Below are 9,531 nucleotides of genomic sequence, written 5' to 3' on the forward strand. Positions count from 1 at the left end.
GTTGGCTTCCCAGCACAGTTTAGGCTAGGAGCTCTGAAGTGTTAGACATACCTTCCATCAGCCTTGACCTCCGGCCTACAGAGTTGTGGTCCATCCCGTTGTCTATAGCCCAAGGTCCTGTGCGTCATACTCCTGAGAACGTGAGAATTCTAGTGCGCCCAATGCCTCCACAGGCTGAGGTAAACAGGAGGAGTTCTGAGACCCATCGAGGCCCAAATCATCCCTGCTGTTCCAGGTGACTTCTAGGTGAGTCAGCTTGTCGTGTGGATTCAAAGACCCTGAGACCCCATGCCCGCCTGTGCCTGAGCCTTGGAAGAAATCACATTTGCCATGAACTTTTCCAGGACCTACTGTTACAAAAAAAGTCCTAATCTTTTGACTTTTTTTTAATGTTTGTTTATTTTTTTATTTTTTTAATGTTCATTTATTTTTGAGACAGAGAGAGAGAGAGAGAGACTGAGCATGAGCGGGGGGGGGGAGGGGGGGAAGAGAGAGGGAGACACAGAATCCAAAGCAGCCTCCAGCCTCAAGCTGCCAGCACAGAGCCCAACGCGGGGCCCAAACCCACAAACCGTGAGATCGTGACCTGAGCTGAAGTTGGATGCGTAGCCGACTGAGCCACCCAGGCACCCCTCTTTTGACAGTTTTGTACAGCTAAGGACCAACTGCCACCTGTGCTACGATCCTGGCAGCTGGGTGTAGAGGAATGACTGCTGCATACAACCTTCTGCAGCTAAAAGCTGCTGCCAGGCACCCAGGCTGGCTAAGGACAGGGGAGCTGCTATGAGCCTAGGCAAGTGCGGGCACCTGTTTCTTTCACCCTTTTTTGCAGTGGTACTCAAATATCATATGTTCTCCACACTTTTGCTGACCAGATCTTGTAGCAGCACGATTGATGAAATTAAAAGGCGAAGATTAAGACAAGACTACCTGCTTCAGGAAAGTTTGATAAGGCATCTTCCCCAGTTCTTACAGTGCCGACCAGGTTGTCCTTTAATGCTAAGTGACTGATACAGCTCCTTTTCTAAATGTTTATGTATTTATTTTTGATATAGAGAGAAAGAGAGCATGCATGCACAAGCCAGGGAAGAGCAGAGAGAGGGGGACACAGAGAATCCCAAGTAGACTCCACGCTGTCAGCACAGAGCACGATGCAGGGCTCCGAGTCACGGACCGTGAAATCACGACCTGAGCTGAGTTCAAGAGCTGGACGCTCAATTAACTGAGCCACCCAGGTGCCCCATGACTGATTCAACTCTTTATTGCTCTGGTCAATGCTAGCACAATTTCCTGATGTCAAGTTCTCATGTGTTCTTGGAAACAGCTCTTTCCTTGACGTGATCCCTTCGTTCTTTCGCAGTCACACGTTGCCCCCCACCATCCCATTGCATAACCACGTGGCTCTATGTTCCTTCTGACAGTGGTTGCGACAAAAATAAATTCCACACATTTGCTGAAATGAGCCAACATCTATGTGAAGGGCTTGAGGCATCCTGGTCCACACCCATTGCTCTAAGGCTTCTGTTCAGAAAGAAAACAAGCACTATGGCCAATCCTGCTCTTCCTTAAACCCCTTAATCCCACAGGAAAGCTTCTTGCTTCCACTGTCAAGTGTTTGAGGGATCCTTTTGAAAGGAAATGATACTGGGAAGGCTGATATGTAGAACACATAGAAGCAGAGGTGTTAAGAGAGAGCGTGGTGGGAAGCGCCCTGTTTCCCCTGCCGTCCCTCCTCCCCTCATCTTCCTCTGGCCTTTATGGAAACCCTGAGGACTTTGCTGAGCAGAGTTAGGAAGCACAGGAACTAGGTAATTAGGGAGGCCAAGCATTCCTTCAGCCGCTTCCATTGTGAGAGTCCTCGATTCACACTCAGCCCCAAGCCTCCCATGTTGAGTGGGATGCAGGTTTTCATCGTGTGGGTAATGTATGGGTTTTAATATACATGTTTGCAAGCTCCGTCTTTGATATACCCCGCGCATTTCTGAATAGGAACAATGTCCCTGGTGATTCCTCAGTCTGAGCAGCCGCCAAATCTGCAGCCGGTCTCCTATAGAGCAAAGCAAAAGCCAGCAATAAAAAAACTAAATAGCAAATCAACAGGGTGTAGTTCTTGAACAAATGCACATTCATAATTTGTAACTGTGTAGTTATAAATCCCCTCCTAGAGCTTTGCTCTAACGACCCAAAACAGAGAGGAAGCTTTTATTTTTTTTCTCCATTTGGGTATTTGGTGAAGGAGCGATGTACATTTGCCAACAGTACAAATATTTATACTTTTTAGTACTTTAAAGCGTTACTTCCGATGTAGTGGAGTTACAGAAAATCAAGGCCTGGTTTTACCAAGCCCTGCCTCTGCAACAAAATTCCTATCAGCCGCAGATATTAATTTTAGAGAAGAAGAGAGTATTCTGGATTTGTCACGAGAGGTTTAAAGACAGGCTCCATGACAAAACCCTCAACTGCATGCTTGTATGTGTGTGTGTGTGTGTGTGTGTGTGTGTGAACATACGCATATAAATCTCACCCCAAATCTTCTCTCAAACCAATGTCAAGCACACAATGCTTGGCAAAAGACAGAACATCCTGTGGCCCATTTCATTGCAAGCTCAACCTTAATCTGCAGTAGTAAGACAAGAGGTCAACAGAAGGAGAATTCTAGAGCAGAGTTTATGTTTGCCATTCAGAGATGATTGGCTCTCAACAATCAGGGCTCCTTTATCACCGGAGCTTAAATGAGGAGATGAACATCCATTTATTCGGAACAACGCTGACCGGCAGAACTCCCTGCAATGATGGAAATGCTGTAGGTGTGTGATGTCCAATATGGTGGGCAGTTGCCACCTTATGCCTCCTGAGCACTTGAAATGTGACCGGGGAGACTTGGGACCTCAATATTTAATTTTATCTAATTTTCATTCCTTTAAATATTAATAGTCACATGTGGGCAGTGCCTATTGTATTGGGCAGCAAACATTTGGAATGTGAACAGATCTGATTTGGGATGCTGTGGTTGGAAATAGAATCAACCATCCAAGCAGTTGGGTTGGGTGTAGAGAAGCAAGTGACTTTAAGTTGAAAGAGATGTTAACATCCTCGTGTGGCAGAGACAGTAGGGTTTGGAAACTCCAAGTTAAATGTTCGATGTTAAATAACCCCAATAATGGAATTTGTTAGATTTCTGGGAATGCTTGGGAAAACTCTAGACAGGAAGCTCCAATCCACAGACACACACTCAGATGCTTTTGCTCTTGAGAGAGCCAGGCTAGATGTCCAACCACAGCCGTGGTTGCACAAAGAAGGCTCGGTTGAAAGGGGAGAGTGTGGAGAGAGATGAGACGGTCAGATAACTGCCCTGAGCAGGATGCTATCCCCAGTGGATTCTCATTTCAACCTCACAACAATCCCATTCACGGGCACTAGGAAGGGGAAAGAGTCCCAGAAAAGTAAGAGCCCAAGGCTCACATAATAAGTATAACCCCTGGGATTGGAACCCTGTCATATTTGCGCCAGAACCCCTCAGAAGGTGCTGTGTCTCTTTGCTGATAAAGACTTCCTCTAGCGGACTCCTTTTGCACCTGCCCCCCACTGTTGGATTTCCCATCCCCTCCCAGCGTGCTTTGGCCTCGCCCTCCAGGAGCCGAGCTACCCTCGGTTCCCCACCAGCCCTCCTGCAAACGCCAGATCCCACACCCTCAACTGCTCTGCAGGCACGCCGCTCTTGCTTCACTCCAACCTGTCTGTCCTGAGCCCAAGGTCTGTCAACCTGACTGCTCTTCTGGGCTTTGACGCAACGTTCTGTGTTCTTCTTTTGGTGTGAAATTTAATAGCTACATTCACTCAATAAACGCTTATTGAACACAGGACTGGACATACACCAGACACGGTGATGGGAAGGTAAACAAGGACCTTGCTCACTGGAAGCCTACAGTCCACCAGCAGGATAGTTTCAAACAGAAATAATTCAATTAAGTATTTATATTGACTAAATCAGGGTTATGGGAACTTATAACAAAGGAGCCTGGCCTCGTCTTGGAGGCAGAGGGGCAGTCAGAAAAGTCTTCCCTGGAGGAACAGCGTTTGTATGCACTGAGATCTGGAGGATATATGTGTGTTAACCAGGTTCAGGTCTCCCCAGAAATCTGGGAGAACCTGGCTCTGGGTCTGATGGTGTCATTTTGGAAGTTATGTTAGAGTTCTTGTGGTCAGTTTTCTATCTGGAAGTTCTGGAAGTTATATTAATTTATCCTCCCATTCCTTGGGTATTTATGGATCATCCACTGTTTTCTGAGTACTGATAGTTCAGAGATAGCGGGGCACCTGGGTGACTGAGTCGGTTAAGCATCCAACTCTTGGTTTCAGTGCAGGTCATGATCTCATGGTTCGTGAGTTCGAGCCCCACATCAGGCCCCATGCTGACAATGTGGAGCCTGCTTGGGATTCTCTGTCTCTGTCTCTCTCTCTCTCTCTGCTTTTCCCCTGCTCTCTTTCTCTCTCTCTCTCTCAAAAATATAAATAAATAAACTTAAAAAAAAAAGACATCATCCCAGCCTTTTCTGAGTTCACACCACCGTAGAAGAAGCCATCAGCAAATGCTGATGACTTACTATGTGCAGTGCTAGATAAATGTCAGTTCTGGAACCTGGAAGAGTTGGGGTCAGAGGTGAGGCTAAGTACCGCCAGGGAGGTCGTAAAAGAATTAACAGAGGGGGTGAAGTCTGAGCTTGCTTAGAGAAAGAGAGAATGAAACGTGAGAATTTCAGTTCTAAGGACTGAAGTGAAAGCAAAGAGGGGTGGACGCCGAAGAACATAGTCCACATTCTCTGGTGATAAATCTTTCCCGTCTGGAGCCTGGGTTTTGTACGTTGTAATCAGGTAGACCGGGCTCAGTTTCAGACTCCAAACCACTGGCCTGGGATTTGACTCTAGGCCTATGTCTTGACCTCTTTGGAGTCATGCTTCCTCATCATAAATAAACAAACAAACAAACAAACAAATAAATCGGACTTTGCTATGCTTTTGTAAAGATTAGATGAAAAAAAATGTGAAAATTTCTAGCACCTGGTGTGTCATAAAGGAGGCATAAAACAAACGATAGAAGCTTTTTGGTAAACGTCGATTTTCTTCACTCATTCCACTGAATAAGGGTAATCTTCCACTTGGGCCTTCCTCAGATATGGCTGCCCCTGCCCAGAGACCATGGTTGTTGGGCTTGGTCTGGGATTAACCCGGGATGAATGAATTTCATTTGCTCTTTACCAGAGGCTTTGCTCTGGCATGAATGACAAATTTCATAAAACCTCAACTCCTAATACACCACAGAGCAGCCATTTGGTGAGGAGGCAGTAAGACAAAAAAGAGGTTTTGCATTCTTTAACATTTTTACCTCTTGCATGACCCTTTTAATTTTTTTTTTTGATGCCTATTTATTTTTGAGAGAGAGACAGAGCCTGAGCAGGGGAGGGGCAGAAAAGGAGACACAGAATCCGAAGCAGGCTCCAGGCTCTGAGCTGTCAGTACAAGCCCAACATGGGGCTCGAACCCACAAACCGCGGGATCGTGATCCTGAGCATGATCCTGAGCGTGACCTGAGCGAAGACAGACGCTTAACCAACTGAGCCACCCAGGCGCCCCTTGCATGGCCCTTTTAAAGTTTAATAGTAGCAGTAAATTTAACCTCAGTAAAACCCTCCGAATCTGAATCCATTGTACCCTGTAGTTGACTCTCCGTTTTACATCAAGGAAAAGCTTCTCACACAAGGGATCTTGGAGAAGGGCAGGGCTATACCCCAAAGGATTCCTGTCAAGGAGATGGACTGAAGGCCAGCTCCAGATCGCAAGCTCAGTCCAGTAAAAAGAACAGTATCAGGTGAGAGATGCTTGGGCATGGGGAAAAAATACCAGGAGATTTCTCCCTTTAATCCAGGATCACAATTGCTACAAAACAAGTTTTTCTGATTGATGCCAGGAGAGGAAATGAAACAATTTAAACTTCTGTCAGGACCATGCTGTATAAAAAACATGCAAACCTAATTTGAGAGCACAAATATTCATCCAGGGAGGACATGTACCACATGGGGAGCTTTGGAACTACACCTGTGGGGTTTGACCCAGTATGACTGGCGGCTCGGTCATTTACCAGCTATGCCTTCGGTGGTGGGTTCCTTAGCCTCCCTTCGCTTCAGTGTCCTCATGTGTAAAAACAGTTTGCTTATTATACCTTCCTTACCATGTTGATGGGACAAGTAATTGAGATCCTGCACTTAAAGCCTCTGGTTTCTCTGGTTAACTCAGTCTTAGTTCAGCTCTCTTCCCCGCTTTCTCCTGTTTGTGACCTCACCGACAGATACTGTGCTGCACAAACTCACACGTGCCTGTGCATGCACAAGAGTACATACTCAAAACACACACACACACACACACACACACACACACACAGATGCTTTCATCTCTGCAGAAAATATTTCAGGATCACTTTCCTCCAGTCTCACTTCTTGCATTCAATTTCTGCTCCCTCCACTAGACTTCCTCCTCACCCCCTTCACCAGGCTTCCAGCTCCCCCCACCCCAGCATCCCCCAGTCCTCCCCAGGGCCACGTCAGCCCCTTTCCCCTCTTACCACCACCCAACCACCCCTCCGCCTCTCTGACCTCTGAGCTGTCAACTGTCTACACACGGTTCATCTCAGTCTGTGAGCCCTTCCAAACTGGAATTACCCCCCTGCAGTGTGGGAAAGAAAACCTGGGCTTCCAGGTCAACCCAGTTAAATAAGCATTTGCTAAGGACCTCATTTTCAGTTTTTCGACTGAAGCGTGTGTGCATCCTCTGTGGCAAGCACTTTATTAGTTGCCGCAGGCAGAGGTTGAATCATTTCTGTCCTCAGTGAGGAAGGGAAAACACACATATGAATAAATAGATACAATTTACTGCAATACATGCAGATACCCATTCGCGGGGCAGAGGTCACACCTAATAGTGGGTTTACTTTGCTTGGAAGGAAATGAGTGGCCCAGAAAAAGCTTAAGGGTGAGAAGACCGATGAAAACGGATAGGAAGGGTGGACAAAAGAGGAAATGACACAGCGGGGGAAGGAAGCGACAAATAAGACAGACCTAACGTAGCCTGGTGGGTCTGAACACCTAACGACTAGATCAGAAAATGCAAGGAGTTTCGGGGTAATGAACTGGAAAGGTACAGGCAGGCAGATCAGGGAGGGCCTTGCAGGGCAGCAGAGAAAATCAGACCTTCATCGTCCCATCCCGTTGCTGGGAAGCCTCTAGGTGACCTTACAGGGAGGAGTGACACTGAACGGTCTGTGTCGCTGCATGGTGGGGAGTGCCTGAGGGAGGCGGCAGGAGCATCAGACACCACAGCTCCCGCAAGCTCACAGGAACCTACAAGACCCTAAGGATGAAAAGGGAGCCTGAAGATCAATGGGTGGGACTAGCTTAGCTCTTCCCAGAAGCTCCCACCAATCAGTGGCTACAAATCACCTCTTCATACAACTAAGGACCACATGTTTGGGGGGAAATGGCATTTTCCCAGTAAACGCTAAGGCAAAATAGTTCCGGGCACACCTTTTTTCGCAATGCTCCAGGCACGATGCCGAACTTCTACAAAGTTTACCTCTTACCAGGGTTGATCTGGCCCCTATTCCGGCCCAGAGAGGAGAGAGGTGGGCATGGAGGGCATTCCTTCGCTTTGTTTATTTTCCCAGAGCTCCATTCAATTCTGAATCTGAAAAAGCAGGGCGTTATTCCGAGGGGACTTGCCCTGGCGGAGGAGGAAATGTCGATGTAAAGGGTACATCAACCCAGAGATTGATTGCCTTGTGGTGATCACGCACATGCAGATGTTCCCACACCCACTCAGATGTTCCCATTCACTGTGTGGGGCCAGGAAGCCCAGACATGGGGCGTTGGAGGAGGAACTTCAGTATTTCATTTTCTTAAGACATTTACCTGGAAAAGTTCCTCCACCCTGAATGTTTTCTCCCTCTAGGTTTTGTTCATCTCAAAGTGGTAGCAACTGAATTATGATAAATAGCTGATTTTAGGCTGTTTTTGAGGGACTCAGTCATTTTTGGACACCAACAGTGATGCTGAATTTTGTCCACCTGGGTAGCCTCTGGTGGCCAACTGTGTGGTCAAATACCAGGATAGATGTTGCTGAGAAAGTATGATTACCATGTGATTCCCATTTAAGTCGGTAGAGCACAATGTAGGCGGGCCTCATGCAATCATTTGAAGGCCTTAAGAACAAAAACTGAAGTTTCCCAAAGAAGAAATTTGACCTCAAGGCTGCAGGTTGGGGCACCTGGGTGGCTCAGTCGGTTAAGCGACTGACTTTGGCTGATCTCACCGTCCGTGGGTTCGAGCCCCACGTCAGGCTCTGTGCTGATAGCTCAGAGCCTGGAACCTGCTTCAGATTCTGTGTCTCCCTCTCTCTCTCCTCTCTGCCCTTCCCTGACTCATTCCCTCTCTTTCTCGGTCTGCCTCAAAAAATTAAATAAACATAAAAAAAAAAAAAAGACTGCAACGTAGAAACCCTGCCTGTGTTTCCAGCTTGCTGGACTGCCCTGCAGATTTCAAACTTGCAAACCCCCAATCACATGAGCCAATGCCTCAGATTTTTCTCTCTCTGTGTTATTGGTTCTGTTTCTCTAAAGAACTCCGACTTACACACCCACATACTTAGAGCTCTTCATTCCCGCAACTTGTGTTAACAATATGACTAAAATTAATAACGGTAAACTGCAAACCAAGGAAGACCTGGAGGATTCATTGGTGGATGTTCTTTAATCTGATCCTCAAAAGACAGGTTTGGTAGAGCCGTGATGCCTCCTTATGATTAGGCGAGAGGATTGCTGAGTTAGGTGAGGGGCAACAGTGATTCATCCTGATATTGACGTGAGGTCGTTTTAGGGATGTGTGTCAGGCTCTGAGCTTGGAACTTCCATTTGAAATGGAAAGTCATTTTATAGGGTTTCCACACGAAAAAAGAATAAGAATGGCTGGCATTCTGCTGATCTGTGTTTGTTATTCATTAAATAAATTGGCTTACAATGCCTAATTTTTTACCTCTCAAACAGATAGAGATTGAGTGTCTCCTTGTCCACTCCCAATGGTTTCTTTCAATTACCTGGATTATACCTGAGCCCTAGCATTAAAATAGGGCAGGGAGCTCCCTCCCAGTTATGGCTTTTGGGAGCTATGTCGTTTGCTGAATGTAGCACACAGTCATGCCACCCCTCTGCACAGGGGTTGGTGAGGGGACCATGGATGCCTAAGATTCTCAACCCACAAAGTGGTCCGCACAGAGCTGGACATGGGGCTAGAATTCATGAGCCGCGAGATCATCACCTGAGCTGAAGTCGGATGCTTAATCGACTGAGCCACCCAGCCACTCCCAGACTTTAGTTTTGAGTCCTTGTTCATTGTTTATTAATATCCCTGCCCTTCCGGGATTCCATGACACAAATGGCTTCACTATGCATCCTTTTAAAATTACTTGTAAAACACTGGCCCCTGAAAA

The sequence above is a fragment of the Lynx rufus genome, unplaced genomic scaffold (assembly GCF_022079265.1).
Source record: "Lynx rufus isolate CCGP_SWC_20201006 ecotype Redwood Valley unplaced genomic scaffold, mLynRuf1.p SCAF_4, whole genome shotgun sequence".
NCBI lineage: Eukaryota > Metazoa > Chordata > Mammalia > Carnivora > Felidae > Lynx > Lynx rufus.